An 8031-nucleotide genomic window follows, 5' to 3' on the forward strand; every position below is an offset into this window, starting at 1 on the left:
AACTAAATCCAACTTGATACACTCACTGAAATACTCCAGTCAGAGTTTTCAGATAAAACGGATAATTTACAAAAACTGGGATATTATCAAATCAGACCCACAGCTCAATCAGCTGTCCCAGAGCCACCGATGCTTGCCTACAAAAGGGGCAGGAATTTGAGACAAATTAATCAAAGCAGAAAAACGAAAGATTCCTAGCCACACCTTTTTAAACAAACCAAAAAATGGTACCTTCCCTTGTCTAAACTGCCAGCATTGTTCAAATGTAATAAAAGGCGACCACATCAGACATGCCAACATGGGTAAAAAAATACTATTAAAACAATATGCCACATGTGACTCAAAAAATGTTATTTATGCCCTACGCTGTCCCTGTGGACTGTACTAAGTGGGTAAAACAGCTAGAAAAGCAAAGGAACGTTGGACGGAGCATACATCTAATATCCGTACCAAAAACACAAAATCCCCAGTCTATAGACATTTCAGGGACCACAAGCATACTGTGGCACACATGAGAGTGGTAATTCTTGAAACTGTGCATCCTCTTCCAAGAGGTGGTGATTTACAAACAATTCTGTCACAAAGAGAATTATACTGGATACATTGCCTTGATTCTCTTACCCCATTAGGGATGAATGAAGAGTATTATCTAGGCCCTTACTTATGAGTTATCATCGTTGCACATTAATGTTCTCTCATGTTCTCCCTCTTAAAAATTATGCCACTTCTAGAAATTGCCTGTACCATGTTTCAGTTTCTAGAATCAGAATGTGCATCCATTTTTGGAGCAGAGAAAATGGTATTCCATACCAAATTTATGCTGACGTATTACAGACTTATTGAGATTAACAACAATACCAATTTTTACTCTTCACATGTATGTTTAGACCAATATCTTTATGTGTATAGATAATTATGCATTTTACTCAGATTGCCTGCCTGGCACCTTCCTTCTTTAAGCATATTACACCATTTATCTGTAGTCCATTACTTTCCATTTTTTTCGAATCCATTACATTATTGACGCAGTCCATTTATAGAATGCTACACCATCCCTGGTTAATAACATTTGGTATTCATTCATCAGCACTCGTGTGCACTAACCGAATGGTACGGACAGTCTCAACACTTTGAGGTATGACATGAAAACACTCTCGGTACGTAATGTCCCCTTCCAGACCTCTTACATACTTTTTAGATTAGTGGTTCTTCGAGCATTGCCTTGCTCGTGTTTTAACATTTCATCACTTTGTTTCCATTTTTTTTTCTTTTCTTTTTTTCATGTTAAACGTGAATGATACGTCACTCAGCTGACGCACATCACGCAACATCTTTGTTGTTGTAAACGTCAGTCAACATGACGACTGCTGTTCGCACATGCGCATTTCGGCAAACCTGCCGCGCATGTAATTTCCAAACAAACCACATTTCCAGCAGTACAAAAGGAGACGCACCACGGGAAGGAATCATCTCCAGACCGGCAGATGCGACCAACCGTGGAGCGCCTTTCACAGAAATTCTATGTAAGTACTTCTAACCCCCAAATGCTCTTCTGATTCTGTGAAGGTCATTCTAGATACTTACCCTCACTCTCTTTCTCTAGTCAACAGTCGTTTTTTCGCCCTTGAGCGTCTCCTGCAGCCCTCCCGTCTTTGGAGACAGCGACTAGATGCATTATACGTTCACCACATTTTGTTGACCCTTTTAAGACATGTAAGTTTTCATATTGCTACCTTCCACTTGACCTCTATATTACTTCATAGACAGTCTCTTCACCTATCATTACATAAAACGCTCTTTAAAAGCAGCATGTTCTTACAACTTGAGGTGCGGCCACGGCTGCATATTCCTTTTTTTCAAGAATTTCAGGATCTGGCCTAAATAGACAACTTTAGCTGAATATGAGCTATATATATATATATATATATATATATATATATATATATATATATATATATATGTATGTATATATATATATATATATTGTTGCTTTTGTGTAAAATTAGAACATCAGTAGGTAGTTTCCAGGGAATTGCTCCTGAATCAATATGTGGTTGCCAACACTACTTTCTAAATTGTTACTATTTGTTGAAAATTGTTACTTTATGCTACTTGCTTAAATGAATTGTCATAATGGGCCTAAAAAATATGACCTATGTCCTCTTTTCACTTTGTAGAAAAATTGAAAAAATTGTGCCATTTGCCCCTGAAGAAGAGTTGGTTATACTCGAAACACGTTGGGCACCATCATGTACTATGTACAATAAAGAAAAGGATACTTGCACGAAAATCTTTGTTTCTTCAAAATTCTTCATATCTGATTAAGAAAAATGGTTCATGTACCATGAAAAGTGTTTGTCAAAATGAGTGTTAGCCAAATTTTACCCAAAAATAGTTTGTTAAACAATTAAATCCAAAAACATTTTTTAGTTTCTGGTCTGGTTTTCCAGATATTTGATAGTGTGCAGGGGACGGGAGTTCCCAAAGAATGTTTGGGAACAACCATACCTTTCTATTTTATATATCCAACCTAGATGCCAAGGTTGAGTCTTTCCCCCCACACCTCAAATTCATCTTCAATCTCCTTACTTCCTTTGACTAATTTGATGAGATTTATATCCTAAATAGGTGTGCCTTTAGGTTCTATATATCTTTCTTACTGCCTTAGGGTATAGCCTAAAGTCAGAGAGGCCGAAGCCTCCATATGGCTTTGGTAAGGTTAAAGTCGCAAACTTGATTCTTGCACTTTTACCATTCCAGATGAATTGGTGGATACAGGATTACAGTACCTCAAAATAAAGCCTGCGGAATCACAACGGGGAGAGCTGTGAAAAGATAGAGAAGTCAGGGCAAAATGTTAATTTTCACCGTGACCGTACGCCCAAACCATGAAAGGTTAAGAGGAGCCCAGCGTGTAAGGTCCCTACTAATCTTTGCCAAGATCGAGGGGAAATTAATTTGAAAGAGTTGTTACACCTTTCTGGGGATAATGACACCCAAATACGGAGTGGCATCCCATTCTATTCTTATGCCCTGTATCTCGGTTCTCCCTCCAATTTCACAATCCCTAGTACCCATCAGCATTATGCAACATTTGGAGGCATTCACCTTAAGCCCCGAAAAGGAGCCAAAGAGGCCTATGAGGTCCAACAACCAGGAAAGGGAAACCTGAAGCTTAGTAAGATAGGCTAAGATGTTGTCCACAAACAAAGAATTTGAAGTCGCAGTCGCTGCACCTAACCCCAGTGATCTCCTGATCAACTCTGACCGCGATGGCCAGGGGGTCCTCCGCCAGGGCGTATAAGAGATGAGACAAGGGGCACCCCTGACGGGTGCTTCTAGAAAGGGCCAAAGGTGATGAGGTGCAACCATTGACCAGCACCCGCGCCAAGGGACCATTGTACAATGCCGAAACCCATCCGCAAATGTTGTCCCCCAAACCCATTTATTTGAGTACCTTGCCCATATCGGGCCATTCGACACGGTCGAAGGCCTTTTCTGAGTCCAGCGAGAGAAGATAGCCCTCCACATCTTGCATCGAAACCTCGTGCATGAGATCCCACATTATGTGATCCCTGACGACAAGGGATGAAGCCAACCTGGTCCCCATGCACCAAGGACGGAAGGTGTTTCGCCAATCTATTTGCCAAAAGTTTACCTGGTCTCTTAATGTCTGTGTTGAGGAGAGAGATAGGGCGATACGACTGCCATTGGGAGGGGTCTTTCCCTTCCTTGGGGAGAACCACTATGAGGGCAGACATCATGGTGTGTGGGAGGGTGCCCATTTCCAGAGCAGAGTTAAAAATATTGGCCATGAATGGGGCCAACGTGGAGCGGTATGTTTTATAGAAACTAACTGTAAAACCATCATCTCCAGGTTAGGTGCCACTCTGGGAGGAAATGGTATTGTTTATTTCTTGAGGAGTGATAGGTAGTTCAAGTGGGTCAGCTTTGTCGGGGGGGAGGCGGGGAGTGGGCAGGGACTCCAGAAAACATTCAACATCAGCACCATCCCTTGTGTACTCCGAAGAGTATAGGCGCTCATAATATAACCTAAATTGCTCAGCTATCGCTCCATCCTTAGGGTCATCTCTCCCTCAGGGGTGCAAATTGAATTAACTCTCCTAATGTTCCTAAATTCCCAAAGCCTCCAAGCCAATATCTTATCTTCTTTTTCCCCTTTCTCCATATATTTCTGTTTCAAAAAAGATAGTTTCCTTTCTGACTGCCCTACAAGAAGAGCTGTTCTCAATTGTTTCTCTTCCTGGTCCCTTTCCCTCTTCTTCCTCGAACCCACCTCAATGAGGGTGCCCCTAATGATGGCCTTGAACGCGACTCAAACTCCCACAACACCCACCTCACCATTGTCATTATTAGAGAAATCTTTGATAGCGACTAAAAGCATTTGTCGCACTTCCTTATACTGCAACAGGAAGTCATTACGCTGCCATTGAGTCCCAGCGGGAGGGGGGGATACCTAGTTTGATCTTGACCATGTCATGGTCCGACCACAGAATTACTTCTACCCCAGATTCTGTGACCTCGTCCTGTAGTGAGGAGTCTATCAGGATATAATCAATTTGGGAGAACGTTGCATGCGGTTTAGAATAATAAGTTAAGTATGCGTCCCGACCCTGTTCTGAAGCGCCTGTATCCCACAGACCCAATTCCCCATTAACCCCTTGTAAGGCTATTGCCAGTTTTTTCTGAAGTCGCCAGTCAGGGCAGGCTATGGACGACTTCCTGTCCCTTTCAGGACAAAGGACCATATTAAAGTCCCCTCCCACCAATAGAATGCCTTCTGTGAACCCCATGATTTTCCCTTCATCCCCTCCCAAAAGATATCTTGTGCCTCATTCGGGGCGTATATACACAACAAGGTAAACAACCTGCCCCTCACCTCCCCCTTGACCATAATGTATCGACCCGCCGGGTCTGATTTTTGGGCCTTAAGCATAAAGTGGGCTTTGAGAGAAACCAAGAGGGCGACCCCACGTTTTTTGGCTACAAAGGGGGAGGCAAACACATGTATAGATTCTTTGCCCCTGACGCAATGAGTTTCCTGTAAGAATAGGAAATGGAACTGAAGCCTCGTGAATTCTCTCACCACCATCGACCTTTTAGTAGGGGAGTTCAGACCTCACACATTTAAAGACCCCAGTGTCAAACACTGAAGTGTATCATCCATCAGAGGAATGGTTAAAGCTCATAGTCCCCACTGGGGAGCTCTTAATGTCGTCACCCCACCTAGATTTGGAGCATACAATCCCGCAGAGCCCCCTCAAAACTCCAACAAATCCCAGAAAACTTGTCATATCTCGAACAACCCCCACCAATCCTCCCCACCCCCCAGAAAACCTGAATACCGAGCGACTCCATCTGGTCGCTAAACCAGACCACCAGTGCCTCCCCCCTCCGGGTTGTATAATACTTCAAAAACCTCAGCAACAGCCCCCCCCCAAAAATAAAGCATGACCAGGGAGCATACACAGTCGTGCTGCAATAATCACTGGCCCCCATAGGAGCCTCCACGGGCACCCCGGAAACATCCAGCCAGTAGAAATTAATATGAGACCCCCCACCCCCTCAAGTCAGGTATAAACTCAATTGCAAGAGACAAAAGTGAACTTCAAGTGTTAGTTGAACTTGGCGAAGCTGGAGCAACTCTCTTGAACTTCTTATGCCCTCGGACTTTCCGCTCTCCGTGGAAGCTTTGGACCCCGCAGGGCCGGCCGGGGCACGTTCTCGATCCTGGTACGATGTTTCCATGGCCGGGTCGCCCAGAAGTTCCCAGGACACCCTGGGGATATCCTCCTCAGTGACTAAAGCGTACTTGTAGCCTTCTAGCTCAAAAGAAAGAGAAGGGGTATCCCCACCGATACCGCACACCTTTAGCTTGCAATATTTTTGTTATTGGGGAACAAAGCCGACGTCTTGCCAAAGTGAAGGCTGAGAGGTCTTGATACACAGAGACCCTTGCACCTTCCCACTCCACTGGGCCCATCCTATGCGCTAGCTCGAGGATTTTGCTTTTTTCTGAAAAATAGTGGAACCGCACAAGAATAGATCTAGGGTCTTTGCTGGAGGCACCGGCCCTGTGCGCCCTGTCGATGGTTGGTTCATTCGTATTGGCATCATCAAAGAGCAACCTCACAACAGCCTTGACAGCTTTAGCAATGTCCGATTGCATTTCCCCCTCTCGTTCCGGAAAGCCCAGAAATTGTAGGTTACATTGATGCTCCCTATTCTCCAAATCGTCAATTTTCAGGGCACACTTCTCCTCTCTTCTCTCTAACTCCGCCAGGCGCATGTCGAATTGAGTCTCAAGGATGTCAATTGAGGTTGTGTTAGCCTCCAATGCTTGGACCCTGTCGTCAATAGTATCGACTTTTTTTTATCAAGTGTGTCCAGCCGCACTGCAATGTCCGCTCCGATACCCCAAATTTCCTCCAGGAGGGCAGCCATACCCTTGGCGACCGAGTTAGTCTCCGCCACTTCCGGGAGAGTAGGGGACGCCATTGCAGAATGGGTCGTAGGGTCAGAGGGTAATCAGCAAAATTTCTGCAAGGATTCTGACCAGCCCATGAACTCACCCGGCCCTCCAGATCTCAGGCTGGGCCCTCTAATAAGACACCCCATAGAAATGCACCACAGTCAAGTCGAGGGTCAGCCCAGGCGCAGAGGCCTCATAGGGACCAGCCAGACGAGGGATGTGTTGAAAGCCTGGGGTCCCCTGCCGTACAGTCATACAGGGAAGCACCACAGAAGGGGCCCCACCGCTAGCCCCAGCTGATGATTGGGGCAAACCCCTTGAAACCCGGCTTGCCCCCCTACTTCAGAAGAGGAGTGATTGGGCTGAGGGGCTACCAGACAGCACCCCAGCCGCAGCCCGGGCTCCAGGGCTATCCTCCAACCACTTCCCAAAAATGTTCTTATCCAGCAAATAACAGTACCACCTCAACAGACAACAGGTGGGGAGGGCTAGGGCACCCCCCCAACTCCTAAGTGACAACACAGGCTGTCAAACCATTGGCCTCGCCCTCCAGTCAGTGTAGATCCGTGGGGGCAAAGGAAAGGTACCCGATGCTGCTAGAAGTCTATGGCTGCAGAGGAGGAGAAATAACTTCAGCTGTTGGGTAGAGACGTCCCAGCAATGCAACACCAACACCAATCACTGCAGAGGCCCCAGAATCAAGCGCCGCCAACCTGCTCGGAGCGCCCCCTACAGCGGGCCCCCAGGAGGCAGGCAATCTGTCAGGTATAAGTGCCGGGGGTGAGCAGGGGGGCCTCCCCGCCCACGCTGGAGCAGCCGCGGGACAACTCCAGCAGCGGCCCGGTTGCCAATGCGCTCCCTCACCGTGGGCTGAGTTTGCCAGGCCCCCGATTCTTCCCCCGCACAGTCCAGCAGGTTCAGCAGCTTCTCCTCGTTGCGGAGCAGAATGCGCTCCCGATCCCCGCTTGAGGACACGCAAGGCGCGGGATGCCCAAACATGATCTCCGCAGGCAGGCCCCGTGCCCCTCCCCCACCGCTGGAAGGGCCGCACCGCCAGAAGCTTCAGGCTCTGTTCTCCCACTCCGTGCCACCTCCGGAGGTCGGGATTTCGCCCAACAGGCTCTCGGGGGTCTGGTACAACATCTCAGGGGGTCCGGTTCCTCATTGAGGCGGTATGGGGGTCTCAACTCCCAAATAACTGGACCCCAAGGAGTGGAAGACTGAGGTGCGTCAGAACATCTCGGCGCCCCTTGGTGGTTCCTCTTCCTGGTCTTTTACTTCAGGATTTCATGATTTGGATTTATCTTGGTTTCCTTTTAGACTTCTCTGGTGAAGGATTCTGTTTCTTAGGCTGTCTTCTCTATTATCTTGTTCATTTGACAGCGTTACTTCTCATCTGTCATTATGCGCTTCTAGGTCGTGCTTTCTCCAGCATTGAACTCTGAAGGTATAGAGTATATTCCCTTCCTTTCAGGGGATTAGTTTCCAGTCTCTGTGGGCTCCACATCTGGGTTGGTTAACCCTCTCTTTTATATGTT

Source organism: Ambystoma mexicanum, chromosome 12 (assembly GCF_040938575.1).
Source record: "Ambystoma mexicanum isolate Mex_15411 chromosome 12, UKY_AmexF1_1, whole genome shotgun sequence".
NCBI classification, from domain to species: domain Eukaryota; kingdom Metazoa; phylum Chordata; class Amphibia; order Caudata; family Ambystomatidae; genus Ambystoma; species Ambystoma mexicanum.